The following is a 17,642-nucleotide window of genomic DNA, read 5'->3' as shown; positions in this document are numbered from 1 at the left end:
CTACCGACGTGCTTCGCACACAGGTGGCTAGCGGGTGTCAGTTTCTCCAATTTTAGTTGAATCGAGTGTGACTACGCCCGGTCCTTGTTGAAGGTTAAAACATCACACTTGACGAAAAATCGTTGTGGTTTTGATGCGCAGGTAAGAACGGTTCTTGCTCAGCCCGTAGCAGCCATGTAAAACTTGCAACAACAAAGTAGAGGACGTCTAACTTGTTTTTGCCGGGCATGTTGTGATGTGATATGGTCAAGACATGATGCTAAATTTTATTGTATGAGATGATCATGTTTTGTAATAGAGTTATCGGCAACTGGCAGGAGCCATATGGTTGTCGCTTTATTGTATGAAATGTAGTCACCATGTAATTGCTTTACTTTATCACTAAGTGGTAGCGATAGTCGTAGAAGCAATAGTTGGCGAGACGACAACGATGCTACGATGGAGCTCAAGGTGTCGCGCCAGTGACGATGGTGATCATGACGGTGCTTTGGAGATGGAGATCAAAGGCACAAGATGATGATGGCTATATCATATCACTTACATTGATTGCATGTGATGTTTATCCTTTATGCATCTTGTTTTTTCTTAGTTCGACGGTAGCATTATAAGATGATCTCTCACTAAATTTCAAGGTATAAGTGTTCTCCCTGAGTATGCACCGTTGCTACAGTTCGTCGTGCCGAGACACCATGTGATGATCGGGTGTGATAAGCTCTACGTTCACATACAACGGGTGCAAGCCAGTTTTGCACGTGCAGAATACTCGGGTTAAACTTGACGAGCCTAGCATATGCAGATATGGCCTCGGAACACTAAGACCGAAAGGTCGGGCGTGAATCATATAGTAGATATGATCAACATAGTGATGTTCACCATTGTAAACTACTCCATCTCACGTGATGACCGGACATGGTTTAGTTGATATGGATCACGTGATCACTTAGATGATTAGAGGGATGTCTATCTAAGTGGGAGTTCTTAAGTAATATGATTATTTGAACTTTAATTTATCATGAACTTAGTACCTGATAGTATTTTGCATGTCTATGTTGTTGTAGCACTACTGCAGGATGCTGCTAACACGACACTACGATCAGAGACCCTTCGACGAAACTGTGTGCGATGCCATAATCGCAAACGGTGTTGTAAAAAACCCGTCAAAAAGGTGCAAAACATTTGCGATGGAGGATGCATCAAACACGGTTCAGATTTTAGTTGCGTGTGTGATTCAAGGCATACAGTTTAGTTAGATTAACCGTTTTCGATGAGGAGGAACAAAATAAATGGGCAGCCAGATGAAGGTATGTGTGATGTACAGCACACGGTTCACTCAGATGAACTGTTTGTGATTAGGCAACACAAAAGAAACGGTCAGCCAGATGAAGGTGTGCGTGATGTACAGCATACGGTTCACTCGGATGAACTGTTTGTGATTAGGCAACACAAAGTAACGGTTAGCCAGATGAAGGTGTTTGCGATATACGACATGCGGTTCACTCGGACGAACTGTTTGCGTTGACACAAGAGAACAGAAACGGTTCAACTTAACAAGACGTGTGTGTTGTGCGATGGGATTGCATACAGAACAACAACATATATATATATACACACACTTATAAGGACATGCTTGCATAACCAAATTAAACACCCACTTACATAGGCGGCTACTACAACCATGGCATTTGCACACACCAAAGTAAACTATTACATGCATAATTACATAGGTGGCTACTACACACATGACATTTCCACACACCAATAAAGTAAATTATATATTACATGCATGATTAACTAGCATAAACAAACATCTGATCATCATCTACTTCTTGTGACGCTTGCTCTACTTGTGGCTCAATCCGGGCTCATCGATTTGGGTAATGAGGCACTTGCTCATGTCAACGATCGGCCTGTGCATCTGATGACCGACAAGTATAGGGGATCTATCGTAGTCCTTTCGATAAGTAAGAGTGTCGAACCCAACGAGGAGCAGAAGGAAATGACAAGTGGTTTTCAGTAAGGTATTTCTGCAAGCATTGAAATTATCGGTAACAGATAGTTTTGTGATAAGGTAATTTGTAACGGGTAACAAGTAATGAAAGTAAATAAGGTGCAGCAAGATGGACCAATCCTTTTTGTAGCAAAGGACAAGCCTGGACAAACTCTTATATGAAGGAAAACGCTCCTGAGGACACATGGGAATTATCGTCAAGCTAGTTTTCATCACGCTCATATGATTCGCGTTCGTTACTTTGATAATTTGGTATGTGGGTGGACCGGTGCTTGGGTGCTGCCCTTCCTTGGACAAGCATCCCACTTATGATTAACCCCTATTGCAAGCATCCGCAACTACAAAAGAAGTATTAAGTTAAACCTAACCATAGCATGAAACGTATGGATCCAAATCAGCCCCTTACGAAGCAACTCATAAACTAGGGTTTAAGCTTCTCTCACTCTAGCAACCCATCATCTACTTATTACTTCCCAATGCCTTCCTCTAGGCCCAAACAATGTTGAAGTGTCATGTAGTCGACGTTCACATAACACCACTAGAGGAAAGACAACATACATCTCATCAAAATATCGAATGAATACCAAATTCACATGACTACTTATAGCAAGACTTCTCCCATGTCCTCAGGAACAAACGTAACTACTCACAAATCATATTCATGTTCATAATCAGAGGGGTATTAATATGCATAAAGGATCTAAACATATGATCTTCCACCAAATAAACCAACTAGCATCAACTACAAGGAGTAATCAACACTACTAGCAACCCACATGTACCAATCTGAGGTTTTGGGACAAAGATTGGATACAAGAGATGAACTAGGGTTTGAGAGGAGATGGTGTTGGTGAAGATGTTGATGGAGATTGACCCCCTTCCGATGAGAGGATCGTTGGTGATGACGATGGTGATGATTTCCCCCTCCCGGAGGGATGTTGCCCCGGCAGAACAGCTTCGCCGGAGCCCTAGATTGGTTCTGCCAAGGTTCCACCTCGTGGCGGCGGTGTTTCGTCCCGAAAGCTCGCTTATGATTTTTTCCAGGGTAAAAGACTTCATATAGCAGAAGATGGGCATCAGAGGTCTATTAGGGGGCCCACGAGGCAGGGGGCACGCCCAGGGGGTAGGGCGCACCCCACCCTCGTGGCCAGGGTGTGGGCCCCCTCTGGTAGATTCTTTCTCCAGTATTTTTTATATATTCCAAAACGTGCTTCCGTGAAGTTTCAGGACTTTTGGAGTTGTGCAGAATAGGTCTCTAATATTTGCTCCTTTTCCAGCCCCGAATTCCAGCTGCCGACATTCTCCCTCTTCATGTAAACCTTGTAAAATAAGAGAGAAAATGCATAAGTATTGTGACATAACGTGTAATAACAGCCCATAATGCAATAAATATCGATATAAAAGCATGATGCAAAATGGACGTATCAACTCCCCAAGCTTAGACCTCGCTTGTCCTCAAGCGGAAGCCGATAACGAAAAATATGTCCACATGTTTAGAGATAGAGGTGTCGATAAAATAAAATATAGACATGAGGGCATCATGATCATTCTTATAACAACAACATATATTTAAATTGTCAGATGATTTCTTATGCTCAAGTAACAATCTATTCACAATGTAAAGTATGAATCAGAAACTTCATTGAGAACCAACAAACTATAATCTCAGTCATTGAAGCAATTGCAATTTAACATAACATCGGAAAGAGTCAATATAAAAGCTTTTCAGCAAGTCCACATACTCAACTATCATTTAGTCTTTCATAATTGCTAACACTCACGCAATACTTATGGGTATGGAGTTTTAATCGGACACAGGGAAATATAGGGGCTTATAGTGTTGCCTCCCAACCTTTTACCTCAATGGTAATGTCAACAATAATAATTCATGCTAACTTACATCCAATTGGATATATATATATATATATATATATATATCAGGATCTTTCCAACACAATGTGCTTGCCAAAGGATAAAATGTAAAAAGGAAAGGTGAAGATCACCATGACTCTTGCATAAGGTATAAGACAAAAGTAAAAGATAGGCCCTTCGCAGAGGGAAGCAAAGGTTGTCATGGGCTTTTATGGTTGGATGCATGAAATCTTAACGCAAAAGAACGTCACTTTATATTGCCACTTGTGATATGGACCTTTATTATGCAGTCCGTCGCTTTTATTGCTTCCATATCTCAAGATCGTATAAATCTTATTTTCTCCACACTAATAAATCATACATATTTGGAGAGCAACTTTTATTGCATACAACAATGACAACTTACTTGAAGGATCTTACTCAATCCATAGGTAGGTATGGTGGACTCTCATGGCAAAACCGGTTTTAAGGATATTTGGAAGCACAAGTAGTATCTCTACTTGGTGCAAAGAATTTGGCTAGCATGAGAGGGAAAGGCAAGATCAACATGTTGGATGATCCATGGCAATATACTTTATTTCGGATATAAGAAAACATAACCCATTACGTTGTCTTCCTTGTACAACATCAACTCTTTAGCATGTCATATTTTAATGAGTGCTCACAATCATAAAAGATGTCCAAGATAGTATATTTATATGTGAAAACTTCTCTTTCTTTATTACTTCCTATTAATTGCAACGATGACCAAAACTATGTTTGTCAACTCTCAACAACTTTTATTCATCATAATCATTATATGTGAAGTCATTACTCTCCATAAGATCAATATGATCTCTTTATTTCCTTTTTATTCTTTCTCTTTTATTTTATTTTTATTCCCTCAAGATCATAGCAAGATAATCAAGCCCTTGACTCAACACTAATCTTTATTATATATAGCTCACGGACTCAATTACATAGAAGGATCATAAAGCAAAACTCAAAACTAGATCATACTAAAACTTTATTCTACTAGATCAAGATATTACCAAAAGGATCGAATTAAGAAAAACGGTAAAGATAGGAGTGTGATGGTGATACGATACCGGGGCACCTCCCCCAAGCTTGGCAGTTGCCAAGGGGAGTGCCCATACCAGATACTCAGTTTTCCTTCCTCGGAGGTGGTGATGATGGAGTTGTTGATGATGTAGGCTTGTCGTCCCTCTTCCAAGACATAGGCTCACCATCATAGAAAGATGATCGAGTCTCCGGGATCCTCAAATCTGCAGCCAAACTCATCCTCTTGAATATTTATTCATACTCACAGTTTTGATTTTGCAGGTCATAGATCTGGGCTTGGAGGTGATCGATTTTCTCGTGAAGCTTGAAGATGGCCTCCCCAATGTTCTTGGCATCCAGCTTGTGGTTGTTGGTGAACTCCGCGATCATCATGTGGTTGGTGTCGAGTCCGCGTTCCACCATCCCTTGGCACTTGAAAACTTGCTGCTCCATTGCTTCGAGTCTTGTCTCCACGCTTCCGGTCCTCCTGGGTCCCTCAACATCGCGGATGTGCAGCACCCCCTCATGCATCTCAATGGTTTCAGGGTGTTGGAGCACTTCCGCGAGGTAGGGGTTGATGACCTTCTCGAAGAACTTGTCCTTGGGGGCACTTGAATACGTCATGGTGATCTAGATTTGTCAGAAAAACAGCTCGAATCAAAAACAGGGGATATTTGCGTGGTACGGTTGTCAAGACCTTCGGGAGATTATATAATGAATTTTTACCGACCGAAAGAAGTATCCTGCAAGAAAACGGAGTCCGGAGGGCACACGAGGTGCCCACGAGGTAGGGGGGCGCGCCCTCCACCCTCGTGGATGCCTCGTGTCCCTTTCGGTCTACTTAATTTTCCTATTTTCTTAAATATTCCAAAACGGAGAAAAATTGCCATTAGAACTGTTTTGGAGTCGGTTTACTTACCGTACCACATACCTATTCCTTTTCGGAGTCTGAAGCGTTCTGGAAAGTGTCCCTTATATATTCCTCAAGGGTTACGGCTTCAATAACATTGGTTTCAACATTTATGGGATTACCTGAGATATAATGTTTGATTCTTTAACCATTCACCACCTTTGGATTTGTGCCTTCGAAGTTGTTGATTTTTATGGCACCGGAACGATAGACCTCCTTGATAACGTAAGGACCTTCCCATTTAGAGAGAAGTTTTCCTGCAAAAAATCTTAAATGAGAGTTGAATAGCAACACATAATCACCTACATTAAACTCACGCTTTTGTATCCTTTTGTCATGCCATCTTTTAACTTTTTCTTTAAACAGTTTGGCATTCTCATAGGCCTGGGTTCTCCATTCATCAAGTGAGCTAATGTCAAATAGCCTCTTCTCACCGGCTAGTTTGAAATCATAATTGAGCTCTTTAATGGCCCAATATGCCTTATGTTCTAGTTCGAGAGGTAAGTGACATGCTTTTCCGTAAACCATTTTATACGGAGACATACCCATAGGATTTTTATATGCAGTTCTATAGGAACATAATGCATCATCAAGTTTCTTGGACCAATTCTTTCTAGATCTATTAACAGTCTTCTGCAAAATTAATTTGATCTCTCTATTACTAAGTTCTACTTGACCACTAGACTGTGGGTGATATGGAGATGCAATTCTATGATTAACATCATACTTAGCAAGCATTTTACGAAAGGCACCATGAATAAAATGTGAACCACCATCAGTCATTAAGTATCTAGGGACTCCAAACCTCGGAAAAATAACTTCTTTAAGCATCTTAATAGAGGTGTTATGATCGGCACTACTAGCTGGAATAGCTTCTACCCACTTAGTAACGTAATCAACAACAACTAAAATATGTGTATAGCCGTTAGAGGAAGGAAACGGTCCCATATAATCAATGCCCCATACATCAAATGGTTCAATAACAAGTGAATAATTCATAGGCATTTCTTGACGTCTACTAATATTACCAATTCTTTGGCATTCATCACAAGACAAATCAAACTTACGGGCATCTTTGAAGAGAGTAGGCCAATAAAATCTGGATTGCAATACCTTATGTGCAGTCCTATCTCCAGCGTGGTGTCCTCCATAAGCCTCGGAGTGACACTTGCGTAGGATCTGTTCCTGTTCATGCTCAAGTACACAACACCTAATAACACCATCTACTCCTTTATAAAGGTGTGGGTCATCCCAGAAGTAATGTCTTAAATCATATAAAAACTTTTTCTTTTGCTGGTATGTGAAACTAGGTGGTATAAATTTAGCAACAATGTTATTAGCATAATTAGCATACCATGGAGAAGTACGAGAAGCATTAATGACATTTAATTGTTCATCAGGAAAGCTATCATCAATAGGCAGTGGGTCATCAAGAACATTTTCTAACCTAGACAAGTTGTCTGCAACGGGGTTCTCAGCTCCCTTTCTATCAATAATATGCAAATAAAATTCTTGTACTAGGAGAACCCATCTAATAAGTCTAGGTTTAGCATCTTTCTTTTCCATGAGGTATTTAATAGCAGCATGATCAGTGTGAACAGTTACTTTAGAATAAAAAATATAAGGTCTGAACTTGTCACAAGCAAATACAACTGCTAAAAATTCCTTTTCAGTAGTAGCATAATTTCTCTGGGCACTGTCTAGAGTTTTACTAGCATATTGAATAACATTTAATTTCTTATCAACTCTTTGTCCTAGAACAGCACCTACAACATAATCACTAGCATCGTACATAATTTCAAAGGGTAAATTCCAATCAGGTGGCTGAACAATAGGTGCAGAAATCAAGGCTTTCTTAAGTATTTCAAATGCTTCTACACAATCATCATCAAAGACAAAAGGAACATCTTTTTGTAAGAGATTAGTCAGAGGCCTAGAGATTTTTGCGAAGTCTTCAATGAACCTCCTATAAAAACCGGCATGACCAAGGAAACTTCTTATACCTTTAATGTCTTTAGGACACGACATCTTTTCAATAGCATCAACTTTAGCTTTATCAACTTCAATACCTCTTTCAGAAATTTTATGCCCCAATACAATACCTTCATTAACCATAAAGTGGCACTTCTCCCAGTTCAAGACAAGATTAGTTTCTTCACATCTCTGCAAAACTCGATCAAGGTTACTTAAGCAATCATCAAAAGAAGTTCCATATACGGAGAAATCATCCATGAAAACCTCAACAATCTTTTCACAAAAGTCAGAGAATATAGCAGGTGCATTGCATAAACCAAAAGGCATACGTCTATAAGCAATGGTACCGAAACGGCAAGTAAAAGTGGTCTTTTCTTGATCCTCTTTTGACACAGGTATTTGAGAGAAAACGGAATAACCATCTAGAAAGCAAAAATGTGTATTTTTGGATAATCTTTCTAGCATTTGATCAATAAAAGGTAAAGGGTAATGATCCTTTTTAGTAGCTTTATTTAATTTGCGGAAATAAATTACCATTTTATAACCTGTAATTCTTTGTGGGATCAATTCATCTTTATCATTAGGAACAACAGTAATACCTCCCTTCTTAGGGACACAATGGACAGGACTTACCCACTGACTATCAGCAACGGGATAAATTATACCTGCCTCCAGAAGCTTTAGTATTTCTTTCCTTACCACTTCTTTCATCTTAGGATTTAACGGTCATTGGTGATCAACAACCGGTTTAGCGTCTTTCTCCAATTTTATTTTGTGTTGACATAGAGTGGGACTAATGCCCTTAAGTGTTGGGGAACGTAGTAATTTCAAAAAATTTCCTACGCACACGCAAGATCATGGTGATGCATAGCAACGAGCAGGGAGAGTGTGTCCACGTACCTTCGTGGACCGAAAGCGGAAGCGTTAGCACAACGCAGTTGATGTAGTCGTACATCTTCACGATTCGACCGATCAAGTACCGAACGCACGACACCTCCTAGTTCTGCACACGTTCAACTCGATGACGTCCCTCGAACTCCAATCCAGCCGAGCTTTGAGGGAGAGTTCTGTCAGCACGACGGCGTGGTGACGATGATGATGTTCTACCGACGCAGGGCTTCGCCTAAGCACCGCTACGATATGATCGAGGTGGATTATGATGGAGGGGGGCATCGCACACGGCTAAAAGATCAATGATCAATTGTTGTGTCTCCAAGGGGTGCCCCCTCCCCGTATATAAAGGAGTGGTGGAGGGGGAGGGCCGGCCCTCTCTATGGCGTGCCCTAGGAGGAGTCCTACTCCCACCGGGAGTAGGATTCCCCCCTTCCAAGTAGTAGGAGTAGGAGTCAAGGAAAGGGGAGAGAGAAGAGAAGGAAGAAGGGGGCGCAGCCCCTCTCCCTAGTCCAATTCGGATTAGGCCTTGGGGGGGGGGGCGCCCAGCCTCTCCTCTCTCTTTCCCCTAAAGCCCAATAAGGCCCATATACTCCCCGGCGAATTCCTGTAACTCTCCGGTACTCCGAAAAATACCCGAATCACTCGGAACCTTTCCGATGTCTGAATATAGTCATCCAATATATCGATCTTTACGTCTCGACCATTTCGAGACTCCTCGTCATGTCCCCGATCTCATCCGGGACTCCGAACTACCTTCGGTACATCAAAACACATAAACTCATAATATAACCATCATCGAACTTTAAGCGTGCGGACCCTACGGGTTCGAGAACAATGTAGACATGACCGAGACACGTCTCCAGTCAATAACCAATAGTGGAACCTGGATGCTCATATTGGCTCCCACATATTCTACGAAGATCTTTATCGGTCAAACCGCATAACAACATACGTTGTTCCCTTTGTCATCGGTATGTTACTTGCCCGAGATTCGATCGTCGGTATCTCAATACCTAGTTCAATCTTGTTACCGGCAAGTCTCTTTACACGTTCTGTAATACATCATCTCGCAACTAACTCATTAGTTACAATGCTTGCAAGGCTTATAGTAATGTGCATTACTGAGTGGGCCCTGAGATACCTCTCCGACAATCGGAGTGACAAATCCTAATCTCGAAATACGCCAACCCAACAAGTACCTTCGGAGACACCTGTAGAGCACCTTTATAATCACCCAGTTACGTTGTGACGTTTGGTAGCACACAAAGTGTTCCTCCGGTAAACGGGAGTTGCATAATCTCATAGTCATAGGAACATGTATAAGTCATGAAGAAAGCAATAGCAGAATACTAAACGATCAAGTGCTAAGCTAACGGAATGGGTCAAGTCAATCACATCATTCTCCTAATGATGTGATCCCGTTAATCAAATGACAACTCATGTCTATGGCTAGGAAACATAACCATCTTTGATCAACGAGCTAGTCAAGTAGAGGCATACTAGTGACACTCTGTTTGTCTATGTATTCACACATGTATTATGTTTCCGGTTAATACAATTCTAGCATGAATAATAAACATTTATCATGAAATAAGGAAATAAATAATAACTTTATTATTGCCTCTAGGGCATATTTCCTTCAGTCTCCCACTTGCACTAGAGTCAATAATCTAGATCACATCGCCATGTGATTTAACATCAATAGTTCACATCACCATGTGATTAACACCCATAGTTCACATCGTCATGTGACCAACACCCAAAGGGTTTACTAGAGTCAATAATCTAGTTCACATCGCTATGTGATTAACACCCAAAGAGTACTAAGGTGTGATCATGTTTTGCTTGTGAGAGAAGTTTAGTCAACGGGTCTGCCATATTCAGATCCGTATGTATTTTGCAAATTTCTATGTCTACAATGCTCTGCACGGAGCTACTTTAGCTAATTGCTCCCACTTTCAATATGTATCCAGATGAAGACTTAGAGTCATCTGGATCAGTGCCAAAACTTGTATCGACGTAACCCTTTACGACGAACCTTTTGTCACCTCCATAATCGAGAAACATATCCTTATTCCACTAAGGATAATTTTGACCGCTGTCCAGTGATCTACTCCTAGATCACTATTGTACTCCCTTGCCAAAATTAGTGTAGGGTATACAATAGATCTGGTACATAGCATGGCATACTTTATAGAACCTATGGCTGAGGCATAGGGAATGACTTTCATTCTCTTTCTATCTTCTGCCGTGGTCGGGCTTTGAGTCTTACTCAATTTCACACCTTGTAACACAGGCAAGAACTCTTTCTTTGACTGTTCCATTTTGAACTACTTCAAAATCTTGTCAAGGTATGTACTCATTGAAAAAACTTATCAAGCGTTTGGATCTATCTCTATAGATCTTGATGCTCAATATGTAAGCAGCTTCACCGAGGTCTTTCTTTGAAAAACTCCTTTCAAACACTCCTTTATGCTTTGCAGAATATTTCGACATTATTTCCGATCAACAATATGTCATTCACATATACTTATCAGAAATGTTGTAGTGCTCCCACTCACTTTCTTGTAAATACAAGCTTCACCGCAAGTCTGTATAAAACTATATGCTTTGATCAACTCATCAAAGCGTATATTCCAACTCCGAGATGCTTGCACCAGTCCATAGATGGATCGCCGGAGCTTGCACATTTTGTCAACACCTCTAGGATCGGCAAAACCTTATGGTTGCATCATATACAACTCTTCTTTAATAAAACCATTAAGGAATGCAGTTTTGTTTATCCATTTGCCAGATTTCATAAAATGCGGCAATTGCTAACATGATTCGGACATACTTAAGCATAGATACGAGTGAGAAACTCTCATCGTAGTCAACACCTTGAACTTGTCGAAAACCTTTTGTGACAATTCTAGCTTTGTAGATAGTAACACTACTATCAGCGTCCGTCTTCCTCTTGAAGATCCATTTAATCTCAATGGCTCGCCGATCATTGGGCAAGTCAACCAAAGTCCACACTTTGTTCTCATACATGGATCCCATCTCAGATTTCATGGCCTCAAGCCATTTCGCGGAATCTGGGCTCATCATCGCTTCCTCATAGTTCGTAGGTTCGTCATGGTCAAGTAACATGACCTCCAGAACAGGATTACCGTACCACTCTGGTGCGGACCTCACTCTGGTTGACCTACAAGGTTCAGTAGTAACTTGATCTGAAGTTACATGATCATCATCATTAGCTTCCTCACTAATTGGTGTAGGAGTCACAGGAACAGATTTCTGTGATGAACTACTTTCCAATAAGGGAGCAGGTACAGCTACCTCATCAAGTTCTACTTTCCTCCCACTCACTTCTTTCGAGAGAAACTCCTTCTCTAGAAAGGATCCATTCTTAGCAACGAATGTATTGCCTTCGGATCTGTGATAGAAGGTGTACCCAACACCCTCCTTTGGGTATCCTATGAAGACACATTTTTCCGATTTGGGTTTGAGCTTATCAGGATGAAACTTTTTTCACATAAGTATCGCAACCACAAACTTTAAGAAACGACAACTTTGGTTTCTTGCCAAACCACAATTCATATGGTGTCGTCTCAACGGATTTAGATGGTGCCCTATTTAACGTGAATGCAGCTGTCTCTAATGCATAACCCCAAAATGATAGTGGTAAATTGGTAAGAGACATCATAGATTGCACCATATCTAATAAAGTACGGTTATGATGTTCGGACACACCATTATACTATGGTGTTCCAGGTGGCATGAATTTGTGAAACTATTTCACATTGTTTTAACTGAAGGCCAAACTCGTAACTCAAATATTCGTCTCCGCGATCAGATCGTAGAAACTTTATTTTCTTGTTACGATGATTTTCCACTTCACTCTGAAATTATATGAACTTTTCAAATGTTTCAAACTTATGTTTCATTAAGTAGATATACCCATATCTGCTCAAATCATCTGTGAAGTTCAGAAAATAACGATACCCGCCGCGAGCCTCAACACTCATCGGATCGCATACATCAGTATGTATTATTTCCAATAAGTCAGTTGCTCGCTCCATTGTTCCGGCGAACAGAGTCTTAGTCTTCTTGCCCATAAGGCATGGTTCGCAAGCATGAAGTGATTCATAATCAAGTGATTCCAAAATCCCATCAGCATGGAGTTTCTTCATGCGCTTTACACCAATATGACCTAAACGGCAGTGGCACAAACAAGTTGCACTATCATTATTAACTTTGCATCTTTTGGCTTCAATATTATGAATATGTGTATCACTACGATCGAGATCCAACAAACCATTTTCATTGGGTGTATGACCATAGAAGGTTTTATTCATGTAAACAGAATAACAATTATTCTCTAACTTTAAATGAATAACCGTATTGCAATAAACATGATCAAATCATATTTATGCTCAACGCAAACACCAAATAACACTTATTTAGGTTCAACACTAATCCCGAAAGTATAGGGAGTGTGCGATGATGATCATATCATTCTTGGAACTACTTCCAACACACATCGTCACTTCACCCTTAACTAGTCTCTGTTCATTCTGCAACTCCCGTTTCAAGTTACTACTCTTAGCAACTGAACTAGTATCAAATACCGAGGGGTTGCTATAAACACTAGTAAAGTACACATCAATAACATGTATATCCAATATACCTTTGTTCACCTCGCCATCCTTCTTATCCGCCAAATACTTGGGGCAGTTCCGCTTCTAGTGACCAGTCCCTTTGCAGTAGAAGCACTCAGTCTCAGGCTTAGGTCCAGACTTGGGCTTCTTCACTTGAGCAGCAACTTGCTTGTCGTTCTTCTTGAAGTTCCCTTTCTTTCCCTTTGCCCTTTTCTTGAAACTAGTGGTCTTGTTAATCATCAACACTTGATGCTCTTTCTTGATTTCTACCTTCATCGATTTCATCATCATGAAAAGCTCGGGAATCATTTTCGTCATCCCTTGCATACTATAGTTCATCACGAAGTTCTACTAACTTGGTGATGGTGACTAGAGAATTCTGTCAATCACTATCTTATCTAGAAGATTAACTCCCACTTGATTCAAGCGATTGTAGTACCCAGACAATCTGAGCACATGCTCACTGCTTGAGCTATTCTCCTCCATCTTTTAGCTATAGAACTTGTTGGAGACTTCATATCTCTCAACTCGGGTATTTGCTTGAAATATTAACTTCAACTCCTGGAACATCTCATATGGTCCATGACGTTCAAAACGTCTTTGAAGTCCCGATTCTAAGCCGTTAAGCATGGTGCACTAAACTATCAAGTAGTCATCATATTGAGCTAGCCAAACGTTCATAACGTCTGCATCTGCTCCTGCAATAGGTATGTCACCTAGCGGTGCATCAAGGACATAATTCTTCTGTGCAGCAATGAGGATAATCCTCAGATCACGGATCCAATCCGCATTATTGCTACTAACATCTTTCAACTTAGTTTTCTCTAGGAACATATCAAAAATAAAACAGGGGAGCTAAACGCGAGCTATTGATCTTACAACATAGATATGCTAATACTACCAGGACTAAGTTCATGATAAATTTAATTTCAATTAATCATATTACTTAAGAACTCCCACTTAGATAGACATTTCTCTAATCATCTAAGTGATCACGTGATCCAAATCAACTAAACCATGTCCGATCATCACGTGAGATGGAGTAGTTTCAATGGTGAACATCACTATGTTGATCACATCTACTATATGATTCACGCTCGACCTTTCGGTCTCAGTGTTCCGAGGCCATACCTGTTATATGCTAGGCTCGTCAAGTTTAACCTGAGTATTCCGCGTGTGCAACTGTTTTGCACCCATTGTATTTGAACGTAGAGCCTATCACACCCGATCATCACGTGGTGTCTCAGCACGAAGAACTTTCGCAACGGTGCATACTCAGGGAGAACACTTATACCTTGATAATTTAGTGAGAGATCGTCTTATAATGCTACCGTCAATCAAAGCAAGATAAGATGCATAAAAGATAAACATCACATGCCATCAATATAAGTGATATGATATGGCCATCATCATCTTGTGTTTGTGATCTCCATCTCTGAAGCACCGTCATGATCACCATCGTCACCGGCGCGACACCTTGATCTCCATCGTAGCATCGTTGTCGTCCCGCCAACTATTGCTTCTACGACTATCACTACCGCTTAGTGATAAAAGTAAAGCATTACAGGGCGATTGCATTGCATACAATAAAGCGACAACCATATGGCTCCTGCCAGTTGCCGATAACTCGGTTACAAAACATGATCATCTCATACAATAAAATATAGCATCATGCCTTGACCATATCACATCACAACATGCCCTGCAAAAACAAGTTAGACGTCCTCTACTTTGTTGTTGCAAGTTTTACGTGGCTGCTACGGGCTGAGCAAGAACCGTTCTTACCTACGCATCAAAACCACAACGATAGTTTGTCAAGTTGGTGCTGTTTTAACCTTCGCAAGGACCGGGTGTAGCCACACTCAGTTCAACTAAAGTTGGAGAAACTGACACCCGCCAGCCACCTGTGTGCAAAGCACGTCGGTAGAACCAGTCTCGCGTAAGCTTACGCATAATGTCGGTCCGGGCCGCTTCATCCAACAATACTGCCGAACAAAAGTATGACATGCTGGTAAGCAATATGACTTGTATCACCCACAACTCACTTGTGTTCTACTCGTGATATAACATCTACGCATAAAACCAGGCGCGGATGCCACTGTTGGGGAACGTAGTAATTTCAAAAAAATTCCTGCGCACATGCAAGATCATGGTGATGCATAGCAACGAGCAGGGAGAGTGTGTCCACGTACCTTCGTAGACCGAAAGCGGAAGCGTTAGCACAACACAGTTGATGTAGTCGTACATCTTCACGATTCGACCGATCAAGTACCGAACGCACGGCACCTCCGAGTTCTGCACACGTTCAACTCGATGACGTCCCTCCAACTCCAATCCAGCCGAGCTTTGAGGGAGAGTTCCGTCAGCATGACGGCATGGCGACGATGATGATGTTCTACCGACGCAGGGCTTCCCCTAAGCACCGCTACGATATGACCGAGGTGGATTATGGTGGAGGGGGACACCGCACACGGCTAAAAGATCAATGATCAATTGTTGTGTCTCCAAGGGGTGCCCCCCTCCCCGTATATAAAGGAGTGGAGGAGGGGGAGGGCCGGCCCTCTCTATGGCGCACCCTAGGAGGAGTCCTACTCCCACCGGGAGTAGGATTCCCCCCTTCCAAGTAGTAGGAGTAGGAGTCAAGGAAAGGGGAGAGAGAAGAGAAGGAAGGAGGGGGCGCATCCCCTCCCCCTAGTCCAATTCGGACTAGGCCTTGGGGGGGGGGGGGCGCCCAGCCTCTCCTCTCTCTTTCCCCTAAAGCCCAATAAGGCCCATATACTCCCCGGCGAATTCCCGTAAGTCTCTGGTACTCCGAAAAATACCCGAATCACTCCGAACCTTTCCGATGTCTGAATATAGTCATCCAATATATCGATCTTTATGTCTCGACCATTTCGAGACTCCTCGTCATGTCCCCGATCTCATACGGGACTCTGAACTACCTTCGGTACATCAAAACACATAAACTCATAATATAACCGTCATCGAACTTTAAGCGTGCGGACCCTACGGGTTCGAGAGCAATGTAGACATGACCGAGACACGTCTCCGGTCAATAACCAATAGCGGAACCTGGATGCTCATATTGGCTCCCACATATTCTACGAAGATCTTTATCGGTCAAACCGCATAACAACATACGTTGTTCCTTTTGTCATCGGTATGTTACTTGCCCGAGAGTCGATCGTCGGTATCTCAATACCTAGTTCAATCTCGTTACCGGCAAGTCTCTTTACTCATTCTGTAATACATCATCCCGCAACTAACTCATTAGTTACAATGCTTGCAAGGCTTATAGTGATGTGCATTACTGAGTGGGCCCAGAGATATCTCTCCGACAATCGGAGTGACAAATCCTAATCTCGAAATACGCCAACCCAACAAGTACCTTTGGAGACACCTGTAGAGCACCTTTATAATCATCCAGTTACGTTGTGACGTTTGGTAGCACACAAAGTGTTCCTCCGGTAAACGGGAGTTGCATAATCTCATAGTCATAGGAACATGTATAAGTCATGAAGAAAGCAATAGCAGAATACTAAACGATCAAGTGCTAAGCTAACGGAATGGGTCAAGTCAATCACATCATTCTCCTAATGATGTGATCCCGTTAATCAAATGACAACTCATGTCTATGGCTGGGAAACATAACCATCTTTGATCAACGAGCTAGTCAAGTAGAGGCATACTAGTGACACTCTGTTTGTCTATGTATTCACACAAGTATTATGTTTCCGGTTAATACAATTCTAGCATGAATAATAAAGATTTATCATGAAATAAGGAAATAAATAATAACTTTATTATTGCCTCTAGGGCATATTTCCTTCATTAAGATCATCAAGAGTATATCCAATAGCAGCACGGTGCTTCTTCAGAGTTTTCAATAATTTCTTCTCTTCATGCTCTGAAAGGTTAGCACTAATAATAACTGGATATATCTTCTTTTCATCAAGATAAGCATATTTAAGAGTATCAGGTAATGGTTTAAGCTCATACACGGGATCACCCTTGGGTGGAGGAGGATCCCCTAGGATTTCAACACGCAAGTTGCGTTTCAAAATAGGTCCCTGTTTAAAGAATACTTCATCTATTTCCCTTCTTTCATTCATAAACATATCATTTTCATGGTCTAGCAAATATTGCTCTAAAGGATCATTAGGAGGCACGGCAATAGAAGCAAGACCAATAATTTCATCTTTACTAGGCAATTCTTTATCATGGGGTTGTCTATGAAATTTAGCAAAATTGAACTCATGAGACATATCCCCCAAACCAATAGTAACAACATCCTTTTTGC

The sequence above is a fragment of the Triticum aestivum genome, chromosome 6D, assembly GCF_018294505.1.
Source record: "Triticum aestivum cultivar Chinese Spring chromosome 6D, IWGSC CS RefSeq v2.1, whole genome shotgun sequence".
In the NCBI taxonomy this organism is placed as follows: domain Eukaryota; kingdom Viridiplantae; phylum Streptophyta; class Magnoliopsida; order Poales; family Poaceae; genus Triticum; species Triticum aestivum.
The sequence above is the reverse complement of the archived record's forward strand: the minus strand, read 5'-3'. Positions refer to the sequence as shown.